This window comes from Equus caballus, chromosome 14, assembly GCF_041296265.1.
Source record: "Equus caballus isolate H_3958 breed thoroughbred chromosome 14, TB-T2T, whole genome shotgun sequence".
Taxonomy (NCBI): Eukaryota; Metazoa; Chordata; class Mammalia; order Perissodactyla; family Equidae; genus Equus; species Equus caballus.
In genome coordinates, this window is record NC_091697.1 from 80,941,979 (window position 1) to 80,960,272 (window position 18,294).

Sequence of the window (18,294 nt, forward strand, 5' to 3'; positions counted from 1 at the left end):
AGATTTAAATTAAGAACATAAAGAAGTAATACATTAATTATAGGTTCATATTCTTCTATTTCTATTTTAAATTTGTCATCTATTGTTTTACCTCTTTACTCAGAAACAGAAACAATATCAGGAATTTATAGTCTTTACTAAAGATAATATTTCATTTAACTGTACATCTAAAGAATCTCACTACAAAAAGTTCTTGCTAGGGGCCGGCCTGGTGGTGCAGTGGTTAAGTGCATATGTTCCATTTCAGCGGCCAGGGGTTCTCCTGTTCGGATCCCAGGTGCAGATGTGGCACCACTTGACAAGCCATGCTGTGGTAGTCGTCCCACATATAAAGTAGAGGAAGATGGGATGGGATGTTAGCTCAGGACCAGTCTTCCTCAGCAAAAAGAGGAGGACTGGCAGACTTCAGCTCAGGGCTAATCTTCCTCAGGAAAAAAAAAGTTCTTGCTGATGTCATCTGGAGCTTTAGCTTCATTAAAAATTGTAATTTTATTCATTACTGACAAGAAAAAAAATCAAAAGGAAACCAGAAAAGACAAATCACAAATGTCCAAATTTTACAAAATTTTTCTCTTTTCAACAGTCAGCATCAAAACTGTGAAATAAATTGCTTTTGAATACTGCTGTACCAGATGTCAGCCATCTTGCTTATCACTGAACAAGCCACATTTGAACTAAACAGGTCAGTATCGCATTGAGGGATGTGGTTGCTGATTGAACACAGGTGTAATGGTTGATATACTGTCACACAGTCTGACGTTAACCTAAGATCTTTGTTGAAATAGTTATTACTGATGGCACAAAATGTAATTGCTAATTTTCTGCCTGAGTGATTACATATTTTCTCTAAATCTTAAGAGTTATTCATCCTTTTCCCACTGCCCATTCCTCAGAGTTTAAGGCAGATGTGTCAGTGGTCCATGGACCAGTAATTGAACCTGTCACTTGCAATCTACCGATTTCATTCTTCAGAAATGTGACTACTGCTTTATTCACTCTCCTGCTTATTTTTCTCTAGGTATCAAATGTCTTACTTGAACCTAAGCTAACCAATATTCATTGTTTACCTTTAAGGAACTCTGTGGTCACTGAGCAAAGGAATTGTGGGTGACTCAAATGTGATTTTTTTAGTATTTCTGACTTGAGATGCCTGGTCTTCAAATGAATTGGTCCTTTATAAACCTAATTATAATACGTATCAACTGTATTGTGGATGTAGAAAGTGTGTAGGTATAGTGGAGAAAGGGGTGGGAGGCTGCGATAGATTTGTTATTCCTGTTTGAATGAAAACCTTCTTAGAATGACTTAGCGTAATACAAGCTGCTGATACACTCTGAGAGCTAGTGCTTAGTGCCTAGTCATGAGTCAGTGCTTAGCGGTTTTGATAATAAATATGCTGTCATAAATTCAGTTCCAATAAATTTTCTACTTTCAATTTTGGTTTCTACTAAAACAATTCACTTAAGTCATGGTCCACAGTAAAATAAAGGGCAGATAATATATGCCAAAGTTATGCTTCAGTAGAGGATTTTCCATAAACATTAATTGTATATTTTGTCAAAATCGTTTCAAAGTTAACTCAGGCTCCAAAGAACTGTATGGTTTCTTATACCTTATCTTGTGTACTTATTTTATTTGCAAAAGATAAGAAAAACTTCCCTAAAACTATGCCTGACTAATGAAGAGACAGGATTGTAAAACTATTGTTTGAAATATTGAATAGTGGATCTTGTCTTTTTAAGTGAAAAAAAAAAAAAGATAAAATAATCAGTTTGGCTTAGTGGAAAAACTACAGGCTCTGCTTTAAAATTCTGCCCTCACTCTTTTGTGACCTAGGGCATATCGTCTTCATCTCAGTATCTTTATCTTTAAAACGGGTGCAATAATTCTTGCTTTATAAGTTGATGTCAATATTAGAGATATGTAGATAAATTACCTTAGGCAGCGTCTGTCACAGACTGTGTAACAGAGACTTGATGCATGGTACCCATTGTCATGGGATCTGCCGTGAATCCCAAAGTTCTAGTAATAATGAGACAAGTTACTAATGAAAGAGTCAGCTACCAGCATTAGGATATGGGAAGAATGTTTTCAAGATTCAACGAAAGAAGAAACGCAGACCTCTGGGATTTAATTCTGGTTGAGGAAAGAAAAGGCCAGGTATGCTTCTTGTGGCTGCAGTAGCCTGGGGCTCATTGACAGTGGAGGGGGTAGTGTGCATATACCCAAGTGCTGCACTAAAATGCAGTGTTTAGTGGTTCTGTTAAGAAGGTCATCACCTGATTTATACAGATACTACATTATAAAGCTGAGTATTATTTGGTGCCAAAATAAAGAGGAAAGTGGCATGTCTTAAGTTATATTCCATTTTAGTTTTTTAAAGTTGCATATTTATAAGAGAAGATTTCTAAGTTTAAAATTATAATTAATTTGCATGACTTGAGTTTTCTTTATAAGTGATTTATGAAGCGTTTTAATCTGGCCTCCAGATGTCCATTTCCAGGTTATAGAAGCAAAGGATGTACAATGGATGGGTAAACTTTGAAAAAAATGAGGGGCCAGAGGAATTGAGTCTGAGGGGTGGAATATGGTTACAATTGAAATTAAGAAGTAGGACTCATGAGCATTTGAAAGAGAAAAGTCACAGCAAGCTGCGGCAGCAGGGTGTAATATAGCTTTCTTCGGAAAAGCTGTCTTGACCCAGTTTCTAGATTCTGGCTACAGGCTGGTCAGTTCCCCTTCTTGAGCAGCTAAGTCTACACTTATCAACCTCTCATACTCCAGGACCACTATGCCTCAGGCACAATCGCCCCCCAGGGCCAAGTATCAGGCAAGGAGGGGCAGCACCTCCCAAACCCTCAGACAATCAAATTAGCCAATCCCCAGGGAACCTGCCAAAGCTAACTAAGCTCACCTGGTTTGCCATACATAAACTGCCCCTTACAGCTCCTGCATGCTGTTACTCTGTCCTCAGAAGCAACCCTCTGTGTGGCCCTGCCTGACAGTCTTATCTGCTTTGGAGCTTTGCCTTTCATCTCTCTGAATGTCACTGTGTTGTGTCCTACCATCAAAAGGATCTTTAAATCTTACAAAATAAGTGATGTCAGGTAATAATGTGGGAGATAACAGATATCAAAGGTCAAGATGTCAGGAATCCATCAGTTAAAATGAGACTAAAGGAAAACAGTTTCCAGAGTTTGATTTCGAGGAGAAGGTGTGGTCTTACTTAGGTAGATCATGCCAGGAGGTCCTGTTTCTATGCCTAGTAAAGTAACTCACGATTCCTGCTGCCAAACACATTTCTATCTCAACTCAGAAAGTGCCAACATATTCTGTTCATTTGCTAAAGGCAAAAATAGGCCTTGTTCTTTTTTTTTCTTAGGAGCATAGTTAATATAGAATAAACGGGCATGTATAAAGTGTACAATTTGACAAGTTTTGACATATGAATATACCTTCAAAACCATCACCACAACCAAGATAATAAACATATATATCACCCCAAAAATCTCTTCTTGCCCCTTCATAATCTCTCTTTTCCACCCTTCCCCAGCCTCTCCTCACCAACACTCACCCCTGTTTCCAGGCAACCACTGATCTGTTTTCTGTCACTATAAATTGCTTTGCGTTTTCTAGAATTTTATATAAATGCAATCATACAGTATGAACTCTTTTATGTCAGACTTCTTTCACACAACAATGTTATTTTAAAATGCATCCACATTATTATGCGCATCAATGGTTCATGTATTGTTTGGATGAGTAGTATTACATTATGTGAACATAGTGCAATTTGTGTATCCACTCACCTGTTGATGAATATTTGAATTTTTTAAAGTTTGGGATTATTATCCAAAAAAGTAGCTATTAACATTTGTGTACACTTCTTTGTATGGACATAAGCGTTTATTCTTTTTTTTCTTGAGTAATACCTGAGAGTGAAATAGTAAGATCATATGGAAGCTGTATTTTTAAATTTTTAAGAAACTGTCAAACAGTTTTCCAGAGTGGTTTTAACATTTTGCATTCCCACCAGCAGTCCTACCAGAAACCTTGTTCCTCCACATCCTCACCAGCACTCGATATGGTCGGGCTTTTTCATATGAGCCAATTTTATAGGTATATAGTGGTATCTCATCATAGTTTTATTTTGCATTTTTCTAATGGCTCATGATGGTTAGCATTTTCATGTGCATATTGTGATTCATACATCTTCTTCTTTTTTTTTTTTTTTTGAGGAAGATTAGCCCTGAGCTAACTGCTGCCAATCCTCTTCTGTTTGTGCTGAGGAAGACTGGCCCTGAGCTAATATCCATGCCCATCTTCCTCTACTTTTTTATATGTGGGCTGCCTACCACAGCATGGCATGCCAAGCGGTGCCATGTCTGTGCCCGGGATCTGAACCAGTGAACCCCAGGCCACCGAAGCAGAAGGTGTGAACTTAACCGTTGTGCCACTGAGCCGGCCCCTTCATACATCTTCTTTGTTGAAGTTACTAAATATATTAATAAATAAATTATGTCCAATTTTATTTATTGAGTTGCTTGTTTTCTTATTATTGAGTTTTGACTGTGTTTTAAATATTTCAATGTAAGTCCCGTATCAAGTATATTATTTGTAAGTGGTTTGTCTTTTCATTGTCTCAACAATATCTGTTGAAGAGAAGACATTTGAAATTTTGTAAAGTCGAAGGCAATACTCTTGATTTTTCTGGTAGTTCTACTTCCAAATATACCTCAAAAATGTCCACTTCTTTACATTCCTCTTACTACCATCCTTGACCCAGCAGCTCTCATTTCTTTTCCTCACAATCACGATAACTTCTTAACTCTGCTTCCAAATTTCACCCACACCCTATCCACAGTACTTTATCCAGCAAGTTTAAAAATATAGTACAGATATTGACACTTTCCTGCTTAAAACTTTTCAATAGTATCCCGTTGGGTTTGTAAAAGCGATGAGTCTTTTTATACAGCCTATAATGAATGTCCTTCATGGTCTGGCCCCTGCCTGACTCTCAGACCTCATTTTGTACCACATTCTCTCTTAATCATTGCATCCTACCAATATTATCCTCCTGTCTATCCATCTTACAAGTCAAGTTATTTTCTCCTTTAGGGCCTTTGCTCTTACACTTTTCTTTGCCTGGGTTATTTGCATGACTACTCGATTTGTCTGCTGTCATTGACTATAGCATGAAAGCTTCATGGTAGCATGGCTTATGTTTAAATTCTATGCTTCTGTAGTCCTCTCTTCCTACAATTGGGACCAAGATAGAGTAAATATTTATAAACAGTTACTGAATAAGTACTATACAAATTAGTAAATGCATTTTGACAATTCTATACATCATTAATCCAGACTTGAATTTAATATAATAATTTAATTTTCTATTATTTATTATCAATGATCACCTTAGAGGATGAGGTTATCATTACCACCAACAAAGGGCACTTATTGAATAGATGAATTTGCAAGTGATATTGCAGTTGAAACTAGCAAGGATTGATGTAGAATACAGAAGTCACGGCACATAAAGACTAGCAATAATGCAACTAAAATATAAATCAGTTTCTGATACAAATTATGTCTTTACCATAAGCTACTTAGAGATCTCCCAAGAATAAACAATGACTTCCTCAAAAGATGAGCAAGCTAGTTAGTTTTCCCGGGGCCAACAGAAACATGACAGGGTCAAATGAGAACTCAGAAATGATTGTTGAATGTCCTAACACCCAGTTTATTCCAGAACGCTGTATGGATAAATGCAGAGCTTGTAACCTTGTGCCTAAACTTTCTTATAGATGTTTGTCATTTCCCACCCTTGACTATCCAGTTGAGAATTCCTATAATAAGCTATGGAAAAACAAAGTATTGAGATCTAAAAGAAGAGGTCCTCAAGATTTTATTTCCTGCTAAATCATTTTTTCAGAATGTTAATTAAACTACAAAGTAGATTTTCCTCTAACACATATGTTTGCTAACTTTGCAGCACATATCCTTATATCTGTTAGAGTGATTATCCAAAATCCTTGGGAGTCCAGATGACTCTATTCCAGGACAAAAAACCTTTGTTCCACTCTTATAAAAGATTTCAATGATAGTGATGATGTGCTTACACCGTTCTGGAGTCTCGCTTTGAATTACTTTTCTGACAAAACTATTTAAAGTAACAGTAAATATTCTAATGATGTTAGATTTATTTTATTAAAATGATAGGAGTGGCTAATATATTCAGAGCCTCCTTGTATTCTATAAGGCAAAGACTATTACCTTGCTTCTTCTGAGCACCCCTAGATATTTCCGGTTGTAGTAATGTCATATTTTTTAGGGATTTTGAAGGTAATATGTAAAGAAAGGAGAAGAGAAAGTATTACTATTGTTTATTTTATTTTATCTTTATCTTCCTGGTCACAGTGATGATGAAGAGTGAACAACTATCCTTCCTGAGTCCAAGTATTATTGGATCTTCTTAATTTAAATATACGTGTACATGCATAAAAACATACATACAATTTCTCAATGTAAGTTCAAAATTCATCGTTACGTGTAGTTGCTACAACCAATATTATGTCCTTTCTATTTGTAATTTAACAAACACACTAGTCAGACATTACAAAATATTCAGATGCTTTCTTGAATTATCATTATATTAGTTTTAATTTATATGATAATTTTTATCTGTTCAAAATACAATTCCAAAAAATGCAGATTTGTATGAAGAAAAATATTCTCTCCTCTATCATCAATTTTTCCAGCCATAAAAGTTAAAATATGATTTTTCACTCATTTTTCAATATTTATATAAATGTACAACCAGTTAATTTAGTTTTATTTCTTTCTTTTAAGTTTAATAAAAATTGAGTTGCATGATATGTATTATTCTACTTTTTCTTTTTACTACTTCACCGTAGATAACTTTTCAAGTCAGTACATATAAATCTCACTTTTCTTTATTTCACAAAGTTTAGGAACTATGATTTAGTCAACCATTTCTCTATTTATGGACTTTCAGGATGTTTTTAGTATTTTATTTTTGGAAATAATGTTGCAATAAACTGATTTGTGAAGGAAATTACCTAGTTAAAATATTGCAAAAATGTATTATGTTCTTCTGAATTACACTTTTGCTATTACTCTCAAATAGATTTTCTGAAGTCTACCATAAAAATAAAGCAACACTAGTGCTGAATAGTCTTTTAAAACAAATTATAATTACACAGAACTAAAATAACTTCATCAGGAGCACACACTACAATTTTTAAAGACTCTTCTTTCTTGCATGGCTCCTGCTGGGAAAAATTGAAAGCCAGAAAAAAAAAAGATTTTAAAGCCACAGATATTAGAAATATAAAATGTCATATAAATTACTTGCAATTCACTTCTATTATAACAATGTATCCTGCAGGAGAAGTAAGTTTGCTTTATCCAGGACAGTTTTAAATATCTCCAGTAAATTGAATTAAATTCCTGTAGAACATAATTTTACATGTGAATTGTTCATTTTATTGTTTCTCCCATGTCAGTCATCTGAGCTTATTTTGGATTAGCTTTGGTTTAAGACTTTAGTTAATATTGTAATAATTCTATAGAGAAGCAATCCTTATTAAGCGAGTAGTAGAGATGGTAAATTCTCCTTGTAGCAGATGAGGGAAATTGAGGCTCAATGACATGAAATGAGCATGAATGTACCCAGATTAATCACTAGTCTCTGACTTTAAAACCAGGACTTTGGGTTCCTAGCTCTTCTTTCTTCTACTAAGTCATTTGCTTACCAGTATTCTTGGTCATACAGTAAAAATTTGCTTATCAGTACTTTATTTCATAAGTGATATGCACTATAGGCCAAATCATCAGACTGCCACAATTATCTAATAATTTAGATGCAGAAACTGTCCAAATGGGAGAAGTCAACATGTTGTTTGAGACCAGAAGTTCGTACAACACAACATACCAAAAAACATGTGCCAAGATTATTTGACCATCAACCATGCTGACTTCAGGTTTTAGAGCCTTCACACTTCTCCCTAATGTTGACTCACTAAATAAATTAGGCAGTTTAGCAAAATGGATTAAGCAATATATTTTCCATTTGTCCCTTCAAACCTCCAATCTACATCCTTGGCAACGTTCTGTTCCCTGGAGGCCATTGCATGCATCAGTTGGGTTTCTTTGCTCATGGGCATTAAATTTTGCAGGAAAATGGACATGGGAAAGAAAGTTGTTTGGGTCTTTTTCACCCCCTTTAGCTCTATCTCTCTGTGTATGCAGATAACTGCTCCCTCCCCAAGTCCCTCAGAACTAGGATTGGTCAAGGCCTGCTATTGCTAGCTCCATATCTTATTGGCTTCTCTTAATTCTGCCTTCAACTTTAAATAGTCCTTTCATTAAACTCTCTTTGATCCTCCTTTTGAATGTGTCATCCATTTCCTCTCAGACCTCGACTTACATAAGATTATTCAGTTGCTAGAGATCCAATCTCTTCATTTTAGTTCCATGAACTTGAAAGGCTAATTTTAGGCCTCTCAATCAACACAAATAAGGGATTATAAAAGCTATGCAAAGTATTTCCACAATTTTTTAAAGTATACTTATCAGACTTCTTTTATTGTTGGATTTTATATCATATATTATTCCAAATATCTGGCAAGAGTTGTAGTCTACAAAGAAATATTGAGACCCATTTTAGCAGGCACCTATTTTAAAAAGTGGATCTGTTTGTATGTATGCTATTTAAAACTAAACTGTTACTTGACATTTATACAAGGTTGAATTATTCAGAATAGTACTGGAATATACATAATATGCGTGCCCATGAACAAAGACATTTCAAACTATTTCTGCATTCTAAATACATAAAACACAATATGGACTGAAAAAAATCAATAGAAAAAGACCACGAGAAATCAAGAATTAAAGAATATTGATGTAAAAGGGCTTAGGAGTTAAATTAAATATCATAATAAACTCTTTGTAAGTAAGAATTCTGTTGGAAACAATGGAATGTCCAATAGATACAATAGTTGGAAATGAAATTGTGATAAGAAAATCAGCTTGAGAAAAAAAATCAAGCATATCAAATATAAAGGAACAAAGACAAGTAATTCTTACTAATGATAATTAAGAACGTAAAATATAAGAAAATAACTGGTCTCATTGAAAAGAAAAGAAAACATATGAAGCAAATGAAAAGTTTTCTAAAGTGCAATAAAGAGATGAAGAACTACTTAAAGATAGAATAAACGAAAACTTTTCTTAGTGAAGACCTAAATCGACAGAATGCAACAGATTTTTGGGATAAATATAGATCTAATTGAATTCTATATATAGATAGAAGTAAAATGTATAGATATATGTGTATATATATATATATACACACACATATGTATATAGCAAGAGAGGAAAAATATTGAACAACAGTTTATATTAAATACAAAAGAAATAACCCTAGGAAAATATACATGTATATATATATAAATATAAATGAAAATATAGATAAGTACAAATGAAAAAATTTAAGTTATCTAAAAGGACAAAAATTGGGCTTTTCTTAAATTCTTTATTGGCACAGTCATTGTCAGAGTACACACTGGTAATAGCACAGTGATTAGCAGAAACATGAAATTCACGGTCCAAGGAAGTTATACCCAATCAAGCCCAATCAAGTTGTTATTCAAGAGTAATAATTTTAAAACAAATGACATGATAGTTATAAAAGCCGCATGAACATTAGGAGCTATTTACACTCAAATTAGGACTCATGTAGCACATTATCTATTTGTCCTCCTTGAAAATGTATTTGATGATGAAATCCAGCTGTGGTAGGCTAATAAAGGCTCCCAAAGATTTATCCATTTCCTAATTCCTGGAGACTATAAATGTCACCTTATTTGAGGGAAAAAAAAGTCTGTGTAGAGGTGATTAAAGATTTTGAATCAAGAGGATCATCCTGGATTATCTGAGTGGGCCCTAAATGTAGACAGAAGTATCCTTATAAGACGGATGCAGAAGGAGATCATATACACACACATACACACTCAGAACTGGAGAAAGCAATATGAAGATGTAGCCGAGATGTTCCTGCCCTGGATGGTGGCCCTACTCTCTGGAACCAAAAAGGTACTGTTTGCCCAGGTCCCTGAATCTGTGTCCTCAGAGTCATTCTTCCTTTATTTCATCCCCTGTCTGTTCCTCTCAGGCTGATCTGGCAGTGTTTCTGCTGACACAAAGTTCTCGAAAACCTTGTTCGTTATTCTTTATTGATATTCTGTGGATGATGTAGGAATTCACGCCATTAGATACAAGGGCTCTCCACAGAGTCTTCCTGGTTAACCACATCTCTATCCCTGGCTTCCACTGAGATGGACAACTGGATCCATAAGTCACATACTTAACCTCTTTTTCAAATGTTTGTCAGTCACATGCTTCGTCCTATCTCCAGAGCGAGGTATCTAAATAGACTGATAATTTTGCAAATCAGCAAGTTCTGATTCTTTTTTACCTAGAAGTTCCTTCTTCGATTTATATCTTTCCTCCCACATTTTTCTATAAGCAGCAAGGGGAAACCAGGCCATACCTTCCACACTTTGCTTGCAAATCTCCTCAGGTAAACACCGAAGTTCATCAATGACAAGTTCTAATTTTCACGAAACAAAGTAGCACATAATTCACCCAAGTTCTCTGCCACCTATAACAAGGATCATCTTTCCTCCATTTTCCAATCACTTTTTCTTAATTTCCCTCTGAGACCTCACTAGAATCACTTTTAATGTTCATACCTCTAGCAACATTCTGTTCATTATGATATATGCATTTTCTAAGATGATAGAAGCTTATCCCACTGCCTCCTTTTTTTCTGAGACTTCACTAGAATCATAGTGAACATCCATATTTCTATGAACAGTCTTTTCAAGGCAACCTTGCTTTTTTCTATAATGCACCTCAAAACTATTTCAGTCACCACCATCACCCAAATCCAAAGCCACTTCCACATTTTTAGTTTTTTGTTATAGAGCACCCTACTTCCCAGTACCAAAATCTGCCTCAGTTTCTTAGGGCTGCCATAACAGAGTACCATAACACAATAGGAATTTACTCTCTAAGCGTCCTAGAGGTTAAAGACATCAAGGAGTTGGCAGGGCCAAGCTCCCTTGAAACCTCTAGGGGAGGATCTGTTCCATGCCGTTCTCTTAGCTTCCGGTGTTGCCAGAAATCCTTGGCATTCCTTGACCTGTGGTTGCAGAATTGCAATCTCTGCCTCCATTGTCTCATGGCCTTCTTTCCCTGTATCTTCACATTATCCTCTATAAGGATACCAGTCTACTCGATTAAGGGTCCATCCTACTCCAGTATAAACTTATCTTACCTAATTACTTCTGCAACAACCCTATTTTCAAATAAGACCACATTCTGTAGTACCAGAGAAGAAGACTTCAACATGTCTTTCTTGGGAACACAAATCCATAAAAAATATTGATGTATGTGACAACGTGGAGGAACTTCAAAAAAGTTATGTTAAGTGAAAGAAGCCAGACCAAAAATGTCACATATAATATTTCATATTATATTAAATATCCAGAATAGGTAAATCCATTGCAATAGAAAGCAGATTGGTGGTTGCCACAGACTGGGGGTGGAGGGAGGCGAGGAATGGGAAGTAACTGCTTAATGGCTATGGGTCTTCTTTTTAGACTGGTGAAAATATTTTGGAACTTGTATTAGGCTGCTCAGGCTGCCATTCACAATACCACAGACCGGTTGGCTTAAATAACAGAAATTTATTTCTCACCATTCTGGAGGCTGAGAAGTCCAGGAGCAAGGTGCCAGCAGAGTTGGTTTCTGGTGAGACCTTTCTCCTTGGCTTGCAGATGGCTACCTTCCAGCTCTGTCCTCACATGGCCTTTTTTTCTATACGTGCATGCTCCTGGTGTCTCTTCCTTATCTTATAAGGACACCAGTCTATTGGATTAGGGCCACACCCTTATGACCTCATTTAACCTTGATTATCTCCTTAAACAATCTTGTCTCCAAATAGAGTCATATTGAGGGTTAGGACTCCAATATGTGAATTTAGAGGGATATTTCAGTCCATAACAGAACTAGATGGAGGTAGAGGTTGCACAACATGTGAACATACTAACTGCTACTTTGTTGTTCACTTATTTATTTATTTTTTTAAAGATTGGCACCTGAGCTAACATCCATTGCCAATCTTCCTCTTTTTTGTTTTTCCTTCTTCTCCCCAAAGCCCCCCAGTACATAGTTGTATATTCTTGTTGCAGGTCCTTCTGGTTGTGGTATACGGTATGCCACCTCAGCATGGCTTGATGAGTGATGCTCTGTCTGTGCCCAGGATCCGAACCGGCGAAATCCTGGGCCGCGAATAGGGAGCATGTGAATTTAACCACTTGACGACGGGGCCGGCCCCTGTTGTTCGCTTTAAAATGGTGAATATTATTATGTGAATTTCACCTCAATAAAAAAGCACATTTAAATCATATCCCCTTCCATGCACTACATATAACTATGTTCACAATGAAATAATGTTCAAGTATTTCAAAGATACGTTTGTATACTTTCAACTTCACTAAAATAAATATAATGAATTTTATTCCTTAAAATATTTACTATCAATGCTTAAGTGGAATTTAATGTATCATACGGGATTTCATTTTAGACGCTATGAAGAAAGTTTAACCTTAAATTGAAATACTGATCTTTGAATACCTAGTCTAATATATTCTTTTGTTTCCAAAACTACTATTTGAAAATAATTATTTGAAAGTAATTATATGCTAATTATTTATGTGGCAAGCCAAAATTACTGCCTTTCATCAGTTATTTATGTTTCATTATGCATAAATTGTTTATGTTACAAAATCTTTCATAATCCAAGCTGTTAGTTGTCTCTTAATATTTGGTGAAGTATAGAGTCAGTACTAGAAGATGAGTCCAATTTTAAATAGCAATAAATGTGTACTCAGCTTTTAACTATTATTACATAAGGAGAGACAAGTTTAATTGAGATCATGGCAGGCAAATAACCATCTCTGCCATTCAAGAATGTTCCCTCTACCTCCTCCTATTTTGCATAGCCTTTATCATACATAGTTATGGCTGATAACTATCCTGTTATTTTTGAGCACTTATCTATATAACTCAAAGATAAAATAGGGTTAACATTCCTTCTGTTTTAATGAACTTTTTTCCCTAAATTTACAGTCCAATTGTGATGAAAGCAATAAACTGTTTCAAAAAGTGACAATTCAAATTAAATTGTTGAATAGATCAACAGCACTACTTAAATGAACTATTATCATCCCATTCCTGGAAATAGTGAAGACACACAGAATTTTTTACCTGCAACAGTAACTTAAAATTATGGAAAGATATATAATTAACAGAGATTAATATTATAGAAAGCTTCAGGTTTCCAGATCACTGATGGGCACTGGGCATTTCCATGGGAAATTTCAGTCTTCAAAAACAATTCTGGTTCATCTGCAACAGCCAAAAATAAAATGGGAAGACACAGTTCTCAGATTCTAACCAGAGGCCTTTCTGGATATGGTAAATCCCAGATGAGCTGTGCAGTAGTTGCTCTGCCATGAATGTGCCATTTTTAATACTTTCTTAAATGCCTTCAAGGCACAGTCTCACTGTCCGCACCCCAAACCTGTTCTGGCATACAGGAGATCTCTAGTCTTAATCAGTGTAACAAAAGAAAAGGACAGGAAAGGAGGGAACAAAGGAAGGAAAGAAGGAAGGGGCAAGAAAGGGAGGAAGGAGGGAGAAGACAAAAGGAAAAAAGCAGGAAGGATGAAAAATGTAAAACCATCTATTAAATTTTCCCCACAGAATACCCAAGGTGTCTTTTGTCTTTTTGTGTGTGTGTGTGAGGAAGATTGACCCTGAGCTAACATCTATTGCCAATCCTCCTCTTTTTGCTTGAGGAAGATTAGCTCTGAGCTAACATCTGTGCCAGCCTTCCTCTATTTTGCATGTGGGACACCTCCACAGCACAGCTTGATGAGTGGTGTCTAGGTCCCACCCAGGATCTGAACCTGCGAACCCTGGGCCACAGGAGTGGAGTGCAGCAACTTAACCACTACAGCACTGGGCCAGCCCCCTTTTGTCATTTTTTAGTCAGTCTTCTCTCATATCTCACCTGCTGAACTATGAAAAATATTTCCATAATTAGAATAACACTTTCTCCAATAGAGAACAAGTTAATGTTACAACACTTATCTGATTTTTAATGAAGTTTAGTTGGAGGTAAGAAAAAGGGATAGTAACCAAATCAGTTCCACTCACGTCACTATATATCTTGATTTAAAAAGTGGTTATTACCTATTCAGTTCCTTTGCATGCCTACATTCATTTTTTTACATTTCTTTATACTCTTAGATTTGATATATGGTTTAGTCAACATTCTTAAGATTCCCAAAGTCCCACATGACTGGATCATAAACAAGAATAAAGCAGAAAGCCAACCATACTTGAGACCTTTGGTCTCAACCTTAAATAACACAGAGACTCTGGGTACCGAAGTCTATCTCATAATTTACCACTATCCTCTGAAGTCGGGAGCAAAGTACTTATCTGAGACTAGCAGAACTTCCTTGACAAAAGAAGGCTGAGCAGTTGTCTTGGGCAGCTACTCTGGGAGCCTCAGTCACCACACAGCATATTTTATCTTGGCTTCCCTACTGAATTCCATCCTCTTTGATATTCTAATGAAAAATTATTTCACTGTATTTACAAAGAGGAGATCAACTTGGCTTTGTAGTCTAGGCAAAATAAGTACATGTCAGACTCAGAGAGTATGCCATAATTTCAAATTAAAGAAAACTCAAGCCTTACGTGGTCATAGGTCTTTAGTGCTTTAAGAAATCTTAGGGATTATCTGCTGCATTGTTTCACAAAGTGAGTCTGGACAAATACGATATAATTAGGAGTGCTGGGGACTCTGGTGGACATGAAAGTTTATTCTCCTTACTCTTTATATTCTCTTTGTAAAAGAAGTGGCTAATATTCAGCACCATCTGATTGTGGTCACAACAGGTTTTGACATTTTTTTTTAAAGTAAATGAATACTTTAAATTTATGTGAAATATTCTAGCTTCCTTTAGCAAATATATCCTTAAGAAGCACATCTCTGAGGCACATCCAATCAATTGATTATCACTTTGTGAACTCTATTGATTAAATGCCCAACTGAAAAGTGATCCCATGATTAAATATGCTTTTGAAATTTTGGCATAAACAATGTAAAAATGATTTCTTTGTTCCAAGACTTCAGAGTCTATAATATTTAAACGGAAATGTGAATCCTAAAAGAGAATATAGTGTGTAGAAAAGTTCAGGAGGCTGATATCTGTGAGCCCATTTCAGAACCATCGAGCTTAATTCAACATTTATTGATTGGCTACTATAGTGAAATCACTCATAGTTTCCAATTTTACAGACAGATTTTAAAAAGCACTTGAGGAGGGGCCAGCCTTGTGGCCGAGTGGTTAAGTTTGGGCGCTCCAATATGGCGGCCCAGGGTTTCGCCAGTTCAAATCCTGGGGGCAGACATGGCACTGCTCATCAAGCCATGCTGAGGCAGCATCCCACATGCCACAACTATGTACCAGGGGGCTTTGGGGAGAAAAAAAGAAAAATAAAAAAATATTAAAAAAAAAAGCACTTGAGGAGCTTGCAGGCAAATAGGAGGAACATATGTTTAATGGGAGACTCTTAATATAATCTAATGAATATTAAAAAGAGTTGTGTACTCTCCTATGAAAGCAACATATTCTTCCCTGGAGGCTGGCTACCTTCTTGTGAGTATTAATCCATAAGTACATCATGGCCTAGTCCTGTCGAACATTCAACTCATATAAAGAATTCTCCATATTCTGTTTTCAAGCTCACCAAGTATTATTCTCATCAAGTTTCCTTGTCAAGGAAGACAACCATATTAACTAGTTTACTTAGCAGTTATGATGCTCATTGTAAATTAAGAAGCAGATAGTTTTAAACAGTCTTTTGTGACTTTGCTAGCATACGTTAGCATACTCAATTCTAATCAAAACTGTAATAAAGACAAAATTAAATTTGTGGGGCAGTTCTGGGAATCAAAGCCTAAATGATGATGAATGGATCATGTTAAATTTCACTTTATGGGGAACTATCTGTCTAGCTAGACAGCCAGCAACACCCAGGTTTTCATTGCCTCCTTGTGTTAGCCACTTTTGAAAAATGTTTTAAAGCAAAGTACTAGGAAAAAGTACAAATAGGAATTTGGGATATTTGGAACACATATTAGCTATTTATTGTATCAGCATGTACTAAATTTTATAAATTTTGGGGAGATTTGTAACGATAACGCAAGTTGGAACTTCTACCGAACAAATCTTAAATGATTATGAAGTGAAAAAAACATTAACACTTTTTATTTTACTGAACAGTCAAGTAAATGATGTTACAAAAGACTACAATGTTTTCAACGTTAATAAAAAAGAAAAATATTTTACAGAAAATGCTATTTTGGTATTCTAGTTTGGCTATATAGAAATGGAAATAAATTTTATATAATTAAAATGAACTCCATAGAGTTAATGGATAAATGCCAAATTTCTTCTTAATACTTTTCCCAGTAAAAATTTCAGAAGAATTACAAATGGTTTTAAGTATTACGTCAGAACATATTTTTGCATAAAGAGGTATATTTCGATTAACGCAGGGTAATGAAATATTACATAAGTGTCTCTAGGACTTCGACCTTCCAGAGTCATCCTTAATTAATTACAAAGTAAGTATTACAGCCTAGTTTTAATGTGTTTTGTGTGTTTATTAGGTTTTATTATGGAGTTCTAAAAGTTCATTATTTCTAGACAATGTATAACTAAAATTTATTTGCAAATAAATTATTAAATGATGGTTATATGCCAAGGTAGGTATTAGGAATTAAGAAAACAAAAACAAAAAACAAATTTAAGGTTAAAAAAACAAAGAAATAAAGCATGAAAAGAAAAAAAAAGCAGATGCTCCCTCAATGAAGACAGATAGAAAGTCATAAAAATAGTGTGTAGACAAGAGAGATACCTGTTATTATTCTAGAGTATATTAAAATATAAAAATGGCAACAAATTAGGCCAAAGGGAAGCAGTGACTTCTAATTAAGGGCCTTGTGAGCCATGTTCAATGTTTGGGCAAGCTGGGAGGTATGGAAGGCTTTTAAGCAGGGAAGAACTAATAAGATCACTACTTTCAGCACAGGGAATAAAATGGAAGGGGCTAAGTTGAGTCGAAATGATTGTGTATGCAGTTATTTCAGTAATTCAGTTCTGAAGCTTATAAAGTTTGTGAATTACAATATTATTGTACATTGGTACACAAACTACGACTTGTAGGACAAATTCGGTCTGTGGCTGCTTTCATACTGCAAGAGCAGAGTTGAATAGGTGAAACAGAGACAATATGGTTTACAGACATAAAGTATTTACTATCTGGCTCTTTATAGAAGATGTTTGCTGACTCTTGCTATAGCTGATAACTATAGCCATAGATATGATTGACGAGATTATACAGGGAGAAGGTATGGGATCTGAAGAGCACTTAGAATTGATCTCCAAGGTGTTCCTAAATTAAAATGGCAAAGGAAAAAGGAGATTAGAAGATAGACTGAAAAAGGAGTCAAATATCTATTAAGAAAAATAGGAGTATGTAGTGTTATAGAAGGCAAGGATCTATAGTGACTCAGGGAAGAAGAGCAGTCCACAGCGCCCAACACTGCCAGAATTCAAACGAGGCATAAAGTGAGAACTAGTAAACAGTGACTGATGTCTTGGTTAGAAATAGTTTCTATAGACTAAGAAAGTGAGAAGTGAGTAGTGTATGAAGAAAAAGAGGAAGATTGGAAAATAGAAAAAGAAAACCTGTAAAAATATTTCTATTTACGGAGTATGTAGGATTAAAGAAAGTTCTTATAAAATTTCTTTTTGTGCCAGACACTAATGACAAGGAACTATGAGAGAAAGGGGTGTTGGTGGTGAGAGGGAGAAAAAGAGAGGAATTTAAGATTTAGTAGAGTTTGATAAGGCCTTTCAAATGTGTGAAGGAATGGTATCCAGCGCAAAGTGAAGCAACACTACAATTATAACAGAAAGGAAGGAGGAACATTGGATGGAAATTAGGCATGTTTTCATTTTTGTGAGAGGTGTTTGATAGTATGTCCTCTGATGTTTCTTTTCTCAGTGTTAGGAGGACATGTTAAGAGGAAGGTCATCTTTAAGAAACTGAGGGATG